This window comes from Salvelinus fontinalis, chromosome 42, assembly GCF_029448725.1.
Source record: "Salvelinus fontinalis isolate EN_2023a chromosome 42, ASM2944872v1, whole genome shotgun sequence".
NCBI lineage: Eukaryota > Metazoa > Chordata > Actinopteri > Salmoniformes > Salmonidae > Salvelinus > Salvelinus fontinalis.
In genome coordinates this window covers 25,795,462-25,807,643 of record NC_074706.1, presented here as the reverse complement: position 1 = coordinate 25,807,643, position 12,182 = coordinate 25,795,462, and the positions used below count along the sequence as shown (strand labels likewise).

The 12,182-nt window shown below is 39.6% G+C and overlaps 17 non-coding genes across 17 annotated transcripts; all 17 read left to right on the top strand.

The window, feature by feature from the left end:
* The first annotated feature begins 178 nt into the window (after positions 1 to 178).
* On the top strand, positions 179 to 250 carry trnae-cuc (transfer RNA glutamic acid (anticodon CUC)). Its single transcript has one exon. It is a non-coding gene; the product is annotated as a tRNA-Glu (tRNA).
* A 536-nt stretch (positions 251 to 786) lies between these two features.
* On the top strand, positions 787 to 858 carry trnaa-cgc (transfer RNA alanine (anticodon CGC)). Its single transcript has one exon. It is a non-coding gene; the product is annotated as a tRNA-Ala (tRNA).
* A 536-nt stretch (positions 859 to 1,394) lies between these two features.
* On the top strand, positions 1,395 to 1,466 carry trnae-cuc (transfer RNA glutamic acid (anticodon CUC)). The gene has a single exon. It is a non-coding gene; the product is annotated as a tRNA-Glu (tRNA).
* Positions 1,467 to 2,610: 1,144 nt separating this feature from the next.
* trnae-cuc (transfer RNA glutamic acid (anticodon CUC)) lies at positions 2,611 to 2,682 on the top strand. The gene has a single exon. It is a non-coding gene; the product is annotated as a tRNA-Glu (tRNA).
* A 536-nt stretch (positions 2,683 to 3,218) lies between these two features.
* Positions 3,219 to 3,290, top strand: trnae-cuc (transfer RNA glutamic acid (anticodon CUC)). The gene has a single exon. It is a non-coding gene; the product is annotated as a tRNA-Glu (tRNA).
* A 536-nt stretch (positions 3,291 to 3,826) lies between these two features.
* trnaa-cgc (transfer RNA alanine (anticodon CGC)) lies at positions 3,827 to 3,898 on the top strand. The gene has a single exon. It is a non-coding gene; the product is annotated as a tRNA-Ala (tRNA).
* A 536-nt stretch (positions 3,899 to 4,434) lies between these two features.
* trnae-cuc (transfer RNA glutamic acid (anticodon CUC)) lies at positions 4,435 to 4,506 on the top strand. Its single transcript has one exon. It is a non-coding gene; the product is annotated as a tRNA-Glu (tRNA).
* Positions 4,507 to 5,650: 1,144 nt separating this feature from the next.
* On the top strand, positions 5,651 to 5,722 carry trnae-cuc (transfer RNA glutamic acid (anticodon CUC)). Its single transcript has one exon. It is a non-coding gene; the product is annotated as a tRNA-Glu (tRNA).
* A 536-nt stretch (positions 5,723 to 6,258) lies between these two features.
* trnae-cuc (transfer RNA glutamic acid (anticodon CUC)) lies at positions 6,259 to 6,330 on the top strand. The gene has a single exon. It is a non-coding gene; the product is annotated as a tRNA-Glu (tRNA).
* Positions 6,331 to 6,866: 536 nt separating this feature from the next.
* trnae-cuc (transfer RNA glutamic acid (anticodon CUC)) lies at positions 6,867 to 6,938 on the top strand. Its single transcript has one exon. It is a non-coding gene; the product is annotated as a tRNA-Glu (tRNA).
* A 536-nt stretch (positions 6,939 to 7,474) lies between these two features.
* trnae-cuc (transfer RNA glutamic acid (anticodon CUC)) lies at positions 7,475 to 7,546 on the top strand. The gene has a single exon. It is a non-coding gene; the product is annotated as a tRNA-Glu (tRNA).
* Positions 7,547 to 8,082: 536 nt separating this feature from the next.
* On the top strand, positions 8,083 to 8,154 carry trnae-cuc (transfer RNA glutamic acid (anticodon CUC)). The gene has a single exon. It is a non-coding gene; the product is annotated as a tRNA-Glu (tRNA).
* Positions 8,155 to 8,690: 536 nt separating this feature from the next.
* On the top strand, positions 8,691 to 8,762 carry trnae-cuc (transfer RNA glutamic acid (anticodon CUC)). Its single transcript has one exon. It is a non-coding gene; the product is annotated as a tRNA-Glu (tRNA).
* Positions 8,763 to 9,298: 536 nt separating this feature from the next.
* Positions 9,299 to 9,370, top strand: trnae-cuc (transfer RNA glutamic acid (anticodon CUC)). Its single transcript has one exon. It is a non-coding gene; the product is annotated as a tRNA-Glu (tRNA).
* Positions 9,371 to 10,514: 1,144 nt separating this feature from the next.
* On the top strand, positions 10,515 to 10,586 carry trnae-cuc (transfer RNA glutamic acid (anticodon CUC)). Its single transcript has one exon. It is a non-coding gene; the product is annotated as a tRNA-Glu (tRNA).
* Positions 10,587 to 11,122: 536 nt separating this feature from the next.
* On the top strand, positions 11,123 to 11,194 carry trnae-cuc (transfer RNA glutamic acid (anticodon CUC)). Its single transcript has one exon. It is a non-coding gene; the product is annotated as a tRNA-Glu (tRNA).
* A 536-nt stretch (positions 11,195 to 11,730) lies between these two features.
* trnae-cuc (transfer RNA glutamic acid (anticodon CUC)) lies at positions 11,731 to 11,802 on the top strand. The gene has a single exon. It is a non-coding gene; the product is annotated as a tRNA-Glu (tRNA).
* The last annotated feature ends 380 nt before the right edge of the window (positions 11,803 to 12,182 follow it).

The window sequence follows — 12,182 nt, the reverse complement described above, 5'->3', positions numbered from 1 at the left end:
GTGTCATGCACAAAGTAGATGTCCTAACCGACTTGCCAAAACTATAGTTTGTTAACAAGAAATGTGTGGAATGGTTGACAAACGAGTTTTAATGACTCCAACCTAAGTGTATGTAAACTTCAGACTTCAACTGTATGTACCATTTCAAATTGTGAAACAATTTGAATTGCAGTATCCTTCCCTGGTTGTCTAGTGGTTAGGATTCGGCGCTCTCACCGCCGCGGCCCGGGTTCGATTCCCGGTCAGGGAATTTCAGTACCACTTCAAATTACAAAACGATTTGCCCTGCAGTGTTCTTCTGAGGTCTACATTTTATTTCTGAGGTCTTGGCTGATTTCTTTTGAAAATCCCATGATCTCAAGCAAAGAGGCACTGAGTTTGAAGGCAGGCCATGAAATACATCTACAGGTACACCTCCAATTGACTCAAATTATGTCAATTAGCCTATCAGAAGATTCTAAAGCCAGGACATCATTTTTGGTCATTGTCCAAGTTGTTTAAAGGCACAGCCAACCTAGTGTTTGTAAACTTCTGACTCACTGGATTTGTGATACACTGAATTATAAGTGAAATAATCTGTCTGTAAACAAATTTTGGAAAAATTACTTGTGTCATGCACAAAGTAGATGTCCTAACCGACTTGCCAAAACTATAGTTTGTTAACAAGAAATGTGTGGAATGGTTGACAAACGAGTTTTAATGACTCCAACCTAAGTGTATGTAAACTTCAGACTTCAACTGTATGTACCATTTCAAATTGTGAAACAATTTGAATTGCAGTATCCTTCCCTGGTTGTCTAGTGGTTAGGATTCGGCGCTCGCACCGCCGCGGCCCGGGTTCGATTCCCGGTCAGGGAATTTCAGTACCACTTCAAATTACAAAACGATTTGCCCTGCAGTGTTCTTCTGAAGTCTACATTTTATTTCTGAGGTCTTGGCTGATTTCTTTTGAAAATCCCATGATCTCAAGCAAAGAGGCACTGAGTTTGAAGGCAGGCCATGAAATACATCTACAGGTACACCTCCAATTGACTCAAATTATGTCAATTAGCCTATCAGAAGATTCTAAAGCCAGGACATCATTTTTGGTCATTGTCCAAGTTGTTTAAAGGCACAGCCAACCTAGTGTTTGTAAACTTCTGACCCACTGGATTTGTGATACACTGAATTATAAGTGAAATAATCTGTCTGTAAACAAATTTTGGAAAAATTACTTGTGTCATGCACAAAGTAGATGTCCTAACCGACTTGCCAAAACTATAGTTTGTTAACAAGAAATGTGTGGAATGGTTGACAAACGAGTTTTAATGACTCCAACCTAAGTGTATGTAAACTTCAGACTTCAACTGTATGTACCATTTCAAATTGTGAAACAATTTGAATTGCAGTATCCTTCCCTGGTTGTCTAGTGGTTAGGATTCGGCGCTCTCACCGCCGCGGCCCGGGTTCGATTCCCGGTCAGGGAATATCAGTATCACTTCAAATTACAGAACGATTTGCCCTGCAGTGTCCTTCTGAGGTCTACATTTTATATCTGAGGTCTTGGCTGATTTCTTTTGAAAATCCCATGATCTCAAGCAAAGAGGCACTGAGTTTGAAGGCAGGCCATGAAATACATCTACAGGTACACCTCCAATTGACTCAAATTATGTCAATTAGCCTATCAGAAGATTCTAAAGCCAGGACATCATTTTTGGTCATTGTCCAAGTTGTTTAAAGGCACAGCCAACCTAGTGTTTGTAAACTTCTGACCCACTGGATTTGTGATACACTGAATTATAAGTGAAATAATCTGTCTGTAAACAAATTTTGGAAAAATTACTTGTGTCATGCACAAAGTAGATGTCCTAACCGACTTGCCAAAACTATAGTTTGTTAACAAGAAATGTGTGGAATGGTTGACAAACGAGTTTTAATGACTCCAACCTAAGTGTATGTAAACTTCAGACTTCAACTGTATGTACCATTTCAAATTGTGAAACAATTTGAATTGCAGTATCCTTCCCTGGTTGTCTAGTGGTTAGGATTCGGCGCTCTTACCGCCGTGGCCCGGGTTCGATTCCCGGTCAGGGAATATCAGTATCACTTCAAATTACAGACCAATTTCCCTGCAGTGTCCTTCTGAGGACTACATTTTATATCTGAGGTCTTGGCTGATTTCTTTTGAAAATCCCATGATCTCAAGCAAAGAGGCACTGAGTTTGAAGGCAGGCCATGAAATATATCTACAGGTACACCTCCAATTGACTCAAATTATGTCAATTAGCCTATCAGAAGATTCTAAAGCCAGGACATCATTTTTGGTCATTGTCCAAGTTGTTTAAAGGCACAGCCAACCTAGTGTTTGTAAACTTCTGACCCACTGGATTTGTGATACACTGAATTATAAGTGAAATAATCTGTCTGTAAACAAATTTTTGGAAAAATTACTTGTGTCATGCACAAAGTAGATGTCCTAACCGACTTGCCAAAACTATAGTTTGTTAACAAGAAATGTGTGGAATGGTTGACAAACGAGTTTTAATGACTCCAACCTAAGTGTATGTAAACTTCAGACTTCAACTGTATGTACCATTTCAAATTATGAAACAATTTGAATTTCCGTATCCTTCCCTGGTTGTCTAGTGGTTAGGATTCGGCGCTCTCACCGCCGCGGCCCGGGTTCGATTCCCGGTCAGGGAATATCAGTACCACTTCCAGTTACAAAACGATTTGCCCTGCAGTGTCCTTCTGAGGTTGCCATTTTTTTTCTGAGATCTTGGCTGATTTCTTTTGAAAATCCCATGATCTCAAGCAAAGAGGCACTGAGTTTGAAGGCAGGCCATGAAATACATCTACAGGTACACCTCCAATTGACTCAAATTATGTCAATTAGCCTATCAGAAGATTCTAAAGCCAGGACATCATTTTTGGTCATTGTCCAAGTTGTTTAAAGGCACAGCCAACCTAGTGTTTGTAAACTTCTGACTCACTGGATTTGTGATACACTGAATTATAAGTGAAATAATCTGTCTGTAAACAAATTTTGGAAAAATTACTTGTGTCATGCACAAAGTAGATGTCCTAACCGACTTGCCAAAACTATAGTTTGTTAACAAGAAATGTGTGGAATGGTTGACAAACGAGTTTTAATGACTCCAACCTAAGTGTATGTAAACTTCAGACTTCAACTGTATGTACCATTTCAAATTGTGAAACAATTTGAATTGCAGTATCCTTCCCTGGTTGTCTAGTGGTTAGGATTCGGCGCTCTCACCGCCGCGGCCCGGGTTCGATTCCCGGTCAGGGAATTTCAGTACCACTTCAAATTACAAAACGATTTGCCCTGCAGTGTTCTTCTGAGGTCTACATTTTATTTCTGAGGTCTTGGCTGATTTCTTTTGAAAATCCCATGATCTCAAGCAAAGAGGCACTGAGTTTGAAGGCAGGCCATGAAATACATCTACAGGTACACCTCCAATTGACTCAAATTATGTCAATTAGCCTATCAGAAGATTCTAAAGCCAGGACATCATTTTTGGTCATTGTCCAAGTTGTTTAAAGGCACAGCCAACCTAGTGTTTGTAAACTTCTGACTCACTGGATTTGTGATACACTGAATTATAAGTGAAATAATCTGTCTGTAAACAAATTTTGGAAAAATTACTTGTGTCATGCACAAAGTAGATGTCCTAACCGACTTGCCAAAACTATAGTTTGTTAACAAGAAATGTGTGGAATGGTTGACAAACGAGTTTTAATGACTCCAACCTAAGTGTATGTAAACTTCAGACTTCAACTGTATGTACCATTTCAAATTGTGAAACAATTTGAATTGCAGTATCCTTCCCTGGTTGTCTAGTGGTTAGGATTCGGCGCTCGCACCGCCGCGGCCCGGGTTCGATTCCCGGTCAGGGAATTTCAGTACCACTTCAAATTACAAAACGATTTGCCCTGCAGTGTTCTTCTGAAGTCTACATTTTATTTCTGAGGTCTTGGCTGATTTCTTTTGAAAATCCCATGATCTCAAGCAAAGAGGCACTGAGTTTGAAGGCAGGCCATGAAATACATCTACAGGTACACCTCCAATTGACTCAAATTATGTCAATTAGCCTATCAGAAGATTCTAAAGCCAGGACATCATTTTTGGTCATTGTCCAAGTTGTTTAAAGGCACAGCCAACCTAGTGTTTGTAAACTTCTGACCCACTGGATTTGTGATACACTGAATTATAAGTGAAATAATCTGTCTGTAAACAAATTTTGGAAAAATTACTTGTGTCATGCACAAAGTAGATGTCCTAACCGACTTGCCAAAACTATAGTTTGTTAACAAGAAATGTGTGGAATGGTTGACAAACGAGTTTTAATGACTCCAACCTAAGTGTATGTAAACTTCAGACTTCAACTGTATGTACCATTTCAAATTGTGAAACAATTTGAATTGCAGTATCCTTCCCTGGTTGTCTAGTGGTTAGGATTCGGCGCTCTCACCGCCGCGGCCCGGGTTCGATTCCCGGTCAGGGAATATCAGTATCACTTCAAATTACAGAACGATTTGCCCTGCAGTGTCCTTCTGAGGTCTACATTTTATATCTGAGGTCTTGGCTGATTTCTTTTGAAAATCCCATGATCTCAAGCAAAGAGGCACTGAGTTTGAAGGCAGGCCATGAAATACATCTACAGGTACACCTCCAATTGACTCAAATTATGTCAATTAGCCTATCAGAAGATTCTAAAGCCAGGACATCATTTTTGGTCATTGTCCAAGTTGTTTAAAGGCACAGCCAACCTAGTGTTTGTAAACTTCTGACCCACTGGATTTGTGATACACTGAATTATAAGTGAAATAATCTGTCTGTAAACAAATTTTGGAAAAATTACTTGTGTCATGCACAAAGTAGATGTCCTAACCGACTTGCCAAAACTATAGTTTGTTAACAAGAAATGTGTGGAATGGTTGACAAACGAGTTTTAATGACTCCAACCTAAGTGTATGTAAACTTCAGACTTCAACTGTATGTACCATTTCAAATTGTGAAACAATTTGAATTGCAGTATCCTTCCCTGGTTGTCTAGTGGTTAGGATTCGGCGCTCTTACCGCCGTGGCCCGGGTTCGATTCCCGGTCAGGGAATATCAGTATCACTTCAAATTACAGACCAATTTCCCTGCAGTGTCCTTCTGAGGACTACATTTTATATCTGAGGTCTTGGCTGATTTCTTTTGAAAATCCCATGATCTCAAGCAAAGAGGCACTGAGTTTGAAGGCAGGCCATGAAATATATCTACAGGTACACCTCCAATTGACTCAAATTATGTCAATTAGCCTATCAGAAGATTCTAAAGCCAGGACATCATTTTTGGTCATTGTCCAAGTTGTTTAAAGGCACAGCCAACCTAGTGTTTGTAAACTTCTGACCCACTGGATTTGTGATACACTGAATTATAAGTGAAATAATCTGTCTGTAAACAAATTTTTGGAAAAATTACTTGTGTCATGCACAAAGTAGATGTCCTAACCGACTTGCCAAAACTATAGTTTGTTAACAAGAAATGTGTGGAATGGTTGACAAACGAGTTTTAATGACTCCAACCTAAGTGTATGTAAACTTCAGACTTCAACTGTATGTACCATTTCAAATTATGAAACAATTTGAATTTCCGTATCCTTCCCTGGTTGTCTAGTGGTTAGGATTCGGCGCTCTCACCGCCGCGGCCCGGGTTCGATTCCCGGTCAGGGAATATCAGTACCACTTCCAGTTACAAAACGATTTGCCCTGCAGTGTCCTTCTGAGGTTGCCATTTTTTTTCTGAGATCTTGGCTGATTTCTTTTGAAAATCCCATGATCTCAAGCAAAGAGGCACTGAGTTTGAAGGCAGGCCATGAAATACATCTACAGGTACACCTCCAATTGACTCAAATTATGTCAATTAGCCTATCAGAAGATTCTAAAGCCAGGACATCATTTTTGGTCATTGTCCAAGTTGTTTAAAGGCAAAGCCAACCTAGTGTTTGTAAACTTCTGACCCACTGGATTTGTGATACACTGAATTATAAGTGAAATAATCTGTCTGTAAACAAATTTTGGAAAAATTACTTGTGTCATGCACAAAGTAGATGTCCTAACCGACTTGCCAAAACTATAGTTTGTTAACAAGAAATGTGTGGAATGGTTGACAAACGAGTTTTAATGACTCCAACCTAAGTGTATGTAAACTTCAGACTTCAACTGTATGTACCATTTCAAATTGTGAAACAATTTGAATTGCAGTATCCTTCCCTGGTTGTCTAGTGGTTAGGATTCGGCGCTCTCACCGCCGCGGCCCGGGTTCGATTCCCGGTCAGGGAATTTCAGTACCACTTCAAATTACAAAACGATTTGCCCTGCAGTGTCCTTCTGAGGTCAACATTTTATTTCTGAGGTCTTGGCTGATTTCTTTTGAAAATCCCATGATCTCAAGCAAAGAGGCACTGAGTTTGAAGGCAGGCCATGAAATACATCTACAGGTACACCTCCAATTGACTCAAATTATGTCAATTAGCCTATCAGAAGATTCTAAAGCCAGGACATCATTTTTGGTCATTGTCCAAGTTGTTTAAAGGCACAGCCAACCTAGTGTTTGTAAACTTCTGACCCACTGGATTTGTGATACACTGAATTATAAGTGAAATAATCTGTCTGTAAACAAATTTTGGAAAAATTACTTGTGTCATGCACAAAGTAGATGTCCTAACCGACTTGCCAAAACTATAGTTTGTTAACAAGAAATGTGTGGAATGGTTGACAAACGAGTTTTAATGACTCCAACCTAAGTGTATGTAAACTTCAGACTTCAACTGTATGTACCATTTCAAATTGTGAAACAATTTGAATTGCAGTATCCTTCCCTGGTTGTCTAGTGGTTAGGATTCGGCGCTCTCACCGCCGCGGCCCGGGTTCGATTCCCGGTCAGGGAATATCAGTATCACTTCAAATTACAAAACGATTTGCCCTGCAGTGTCCTTCTGAGGTCTACATTTTATATCTGAGGTCTTGGCTGATTTCTTTTGAAAATCCCATGATCTCAAGCAAAGAGGCACTGAGTTTGAAGGCAGGCCATGAAATACATCTACAGGTACACCTCCAATTGACTCAAATTATGTCAATTAGCCTATCAGAAGATTCTAAAGCCAGGACATCATTTTTGGTCATTGTCCAAGTTGTTTAAAGGCACAGCCAACCTAGTGTTTGTAAACTTCTGACCCACTGGATTTGTGATACACTGAATTATAAGTGAAATAATCTGTCTGTAAACAAATTTTGGAAAAATTACTTGTGTCATGCACAAAGTAGATGTCCTAACCGACTTGCCAAAACTATAGTTTGTTAACAAGAAATGTGTGGAATGGTTGACAAACGAGTTTTAATGACTCCAACCTAAGTGTATGTAAACTTCAGACTTCAACTGTATGTACCATTTCAAATTATGAAACAATTTGAATTTCCGTATCCTTCCCTGGTTGTCTAGTGGTTAGGATTCGGCGCTCTCACCGCCGCGGCCCGGGTTCGATTCCCGGTCAGGGAATATCAGTACCACTTCCAGTTACAAAACGATTTGCCCTGCAGTGTCCTTCTGAGGTTGCCATTTTATTTCTGAGATCTTGGCTGATTTCTTTTGAAAATCCCATGATCTCAAGCAAAGAGGCACTGAGTTTGAAGGCAGGCCATGAAATACATCTACAGGTACACCTCCAATTGACTCAAATTATGTCAATTAGCCTATCAGAAGATTCTAAAGCCAGGACATCATTTTTGGTCATTGTCCAAGTTGTTTAAAGGCAAAGCCAACCTAGTGTTTGTAAACTTCTGACCCACTGGATTTGTGATACACTGAATTATAAGTGAAATAATCTGTCTGTAAACAAATTTTGGAAAAATTACTTGTGTCATGCACAAAGTAGATGTCCTAACCGACTTGCCAAAACTATAGTTTGTTAACAAGAAATGTGTGGAATGGTTGACAAATGAGTTTTAATGACTCCAACCTAAGTGTATGTAAACTTCAGACTTCAACTGTATGTACCATTTCAAATTGTGAAACAATTTGAATTGCAGTATCCTTCCCTGGTTGTCTAGTGGTTAGGATTCGGCGCTCTCACCGCCGCGGCCCGGGTTCGATTCCCGGTCAGGGAATATCAGTACCACTTCAAGTTACAAAACGATTTGCCCTGCAATGTCCTTCTGAGGTCTACATTTTATTTCTGAGGTCTTGGCTGATTTCTTTTGAAAATCCCATGATCTCAAGCAAAGAGGCACTGAGTTTGAAGGCAGGCCATGAAATACATCTACAGGTACACCTCCAATTGACTCAAATTATGTCAATTAGCCTATCAGAAGATTCTAAAGCCAGGACATCATTTTTGGTCATTGTCCAAGTTGTTTAAAGGCACAGCCAACCTAGTGTTTGTAAACTTCTGACCCACTGGATTTGTGATACACTGAATTATAAGTGAAATAATCTGTCTGTAAACAAATTTTGGAAAAATTACTTGTGTCATGCACAAAGTAGATGTCCTAACCGACTTGCCAAAACTATAGTTTGTTAACAAGAAATGTGTGGAATGGTTGACAAACGAGTTTTAATGACTCCAACCTAAGTGTATGTAAACTTCAGACTTCAACTGTATGTACCATTTCAAATTGTGAAACAATTTGAATTGCAGTATCCTTCCCTGGTTGTCTAGTGGTTAGGATTCGGCGCTCTCACCGCCGCGGCCCGGGTTCGATTCCCGGTCAGGGAATATCAGTACCACTTCAAGTTACAAAACGATTTGCCCTGCAATGTCCTTCTGAGCTATTCATTTTATTTCTGAGGTCTTGGCTGATTTCTTTTGAAAATCCCATGATCTCAAGCAAAGAGGCACTGAGTTTGAAGGCAGGCCATGAATTACATCTACAGGTACACCTCCAATTGACTCAAATTATGTCAATTAGCCTATCAGAAGATTCTAAAGCCAGGACATCATTTTTGGTCATTGTCCAAGTTGTTTAAAGGCACAGCCAACCTAGTGTTTGTAAACTTCTGACCCACTGGATTTGTGATACACTGAATTATAAGTGAAATAATCTGTCTGTAAACAAATTTTGGAAAAATTACTTGTGTCATGCACAAAGTAGATGTCCTAACCGACTTGCCAAAACTATAGTTTGTTAACAAGAAATGTGTGGAATGGTTGACAAACGAGTTTTAATGACTCCAACCTAAGTGTATGTAAACTTCAGACTTCAACTGTATGTACCATTTCAAATTGTGAAACAATTTGAATTGCAGTATCCTTCCCTGGTTGTCTAGTGGTTAGGATTCGGCGCTCTCACCGCCGCGGCCCGGGTTCGATTCCCGGTCAGGGAATATCAGTACCACTTCAAGTTACAAAACGATTTGCCCTGCAATGTCCTTCTGAGGTCTACATTTTATTTCTGAGGTCTTGGCTGATTTCTTTTGAAAATCCCATGATCTCAAGCAAAGAGGCACTGAGTTTGAAGGCAGGCCATGAAATACATCTACAGGTACACCTCCAATTGACTCAAATTATGTCAATTAGCCTATCAGAAGATTCTAAAGCCAGGACATCATTTTTGGTCATTGTCCAAGTTGTTTAAAGGCACAGCCAACCTAGTGTTTGTAAACTTCTGACCCACTGGATTTGTGATACACTGAATTATAAGTGAAATAATCTGTCTGTAAACAAATTTTGGAAAAATTACTTGTGTCATGCACAAAGTAGATGTCCTAACCGACTTGCCAAAACTATAGTTTGTTAACAAGAAATGTGTGGAATGGTTGACAAACGAGTTTTAATGACTCCAACCTAAGTGTATGTAAACTTCAGACTTCAACTGTATGTACCATTTCAAATTGTGAAACAATTTGAATTGCAGTATCCTTCCCTGGTTGTCTAGTGGTTAGGATTCGGTGCTCTCACCGCCTCGGCCCGGGTTCGATTCCCGGTCAGGGAATATCAGTATCACTTCAAATTACAAAATGATTTGCCCTGCAGTGTCCTTCTGAGGTCTACATTTTATATCTGAGGTCTTGGCTGATTTCTTTTGAAAATCCCATGATCTCAAGCAAAGAGGCACTGAGTTTGAAGGCAGGCCATGAAATACATCTACAGGTACACCTCCAATTGACTCAAATTATGTCAATTAGCCTATCAGAAGATTCTAAAGCCAGGACATCATTTTTGGTCATTGTCCAAGTTGTTTAAAGGCACAGCCAACCTAGTGTTTGTAAACTTCTGACCCACTGGATTTGTGATACACTGAATTATAAGTGAAATAATCTGTCTGTAAACAAATTTTGGAAAAATTACTTGTGTCATGCACAAAGTAGATGTCCTAACCGACTTGCCAAAACTATAGTTTGTTAACAAGAAATGTGTGGAATGGTTGACAAATGAGTTTTAATGACTCCAACCTAAGTGTATGTAAACTTCAGACTTCAACTGTATGTACCATTTCAAATTGTGAAACAATTTGAATTGCAGTATCCTTCCCTGGTTGTCTAGTGGTTAGGATTCGGCGCTCTCACCGCCGCGGCCCGGGTTCGATTCCCGGTCAGGGAATTTCAGTACCACTTCAAATTACAAAACGATTTGCCCTGCAGTGTCCTTCTGAGGTCTACATTTTATTCCTGAGGTCTTGGCTGATTTCTTTTGAAAATCCCATGATCTCAAGCAAAGAGGCACTGAGTTTGAAGGCAGGCCATGAAATACATCTACAGGTACACCTCCAATTGACTCAAATTATGTCAATTAGCCTATCAGAAGATTCTAAAGCCAGGACATCATTTTTGGTCATTGTCCAAGTTGTTTAAAGGCACAGCCAACCTAGTGTTTGTAAACTTCTGACCCACTGGATTTGTGATACACTGAATTATAAGTGAAATAATCTGTCTGTAAACAAATTTTGGAAAAATTACTTGTGTCATGCACAAAGTAGATGTCCTAACCGACTTGCCAAAACTATAGTTTGTTAACAAGAAATGTGTGGAATGGTTGACAAACGAGTTTTAATGACTCCAACCTAAGTGTATGTAAACTTCAGACTTCAACTGTATGTACCATTTCAAATTATGAAACAATTTGAATTGCAGTATCCTTCCCTGGTTGTCTAGTGGTTAGGATTCGGCGCTCTCACCGCCGCGGCCCGGGTTCGATTCCCGGTCAGGGAATATCAGTACCACTTCAAGTTACAAAACGATTTGCCCTGCAGTGGCCTTCTGAGGTCTACATTTTATTTCTGAGGTCTTGGCTGATTTCTTTTGAAAATCCCATGATCTCAAGCAAAGAGGCACTGAGTTTGAAGGCAGGCCATGAAATACATCTACAGGTACACCTCCAATTGACTCAAATTATGTCAATTAGCCTATCAGAAGATTCTAAAGCCAGGACATCATTTTTGGTCATTGTCCAAGTTGTTTAAAGGCACAGCCAACCTAGTGTTTGTAAACTTCTGACCCACTGGATTTGTGATACACTGAATTATAAGTGAAATAATCTGTCTGTAAACAAATTTTGGAAAAATTACTTGTGTCATGCACAAAGTAGATGTCCTAACCGACTTGCCAAAACTATAGTTTGTTAACAAGAAATGTGTGGAATGGTTGACAAACGAGTTTTAATGACTCCAACCTAAGTGTATGTAAACTTCAGACTTCAACTGTATGTACCATTTCAAATTGTGAAACAATTTGAATTGCAGTATCCTTCCCTGGTTGTCTAGTGGTTAGGATTCGGCGCTCTCACCGCCGCGGCCCGGGTTCGATTCCCGGTCAGGGAATATCAGTACCACTTCAAGTTACAAAACGATTTGCCCTGCAATGTCCTTCTCAGGTCTACATTTTATTTCTGAGGTCTTGGCTGATTTCTTTTGAAAATCCCATGATCTCAAGCAAAGAGGCACTGAGTTTGAAGGCAGGCCATGAAATACATCTACAGGTACACCTCCAATTGACTCAAATTATGTCAATTAGCCTATCAGAAGATTCTAAAGCCAGGACATCATTTTTGGTCATTGTCCAAGTTGTTTAAAGGCACAGCCAACCTAGTGTTAGTAAACTTCTGACCCACTGGATTTGTGATACACTGAATTATAAGTGAAATAATCTGTCTGTAAACAAATTTTGGAAAAATTACTTGTGTCATGCACAAAGTAGATGT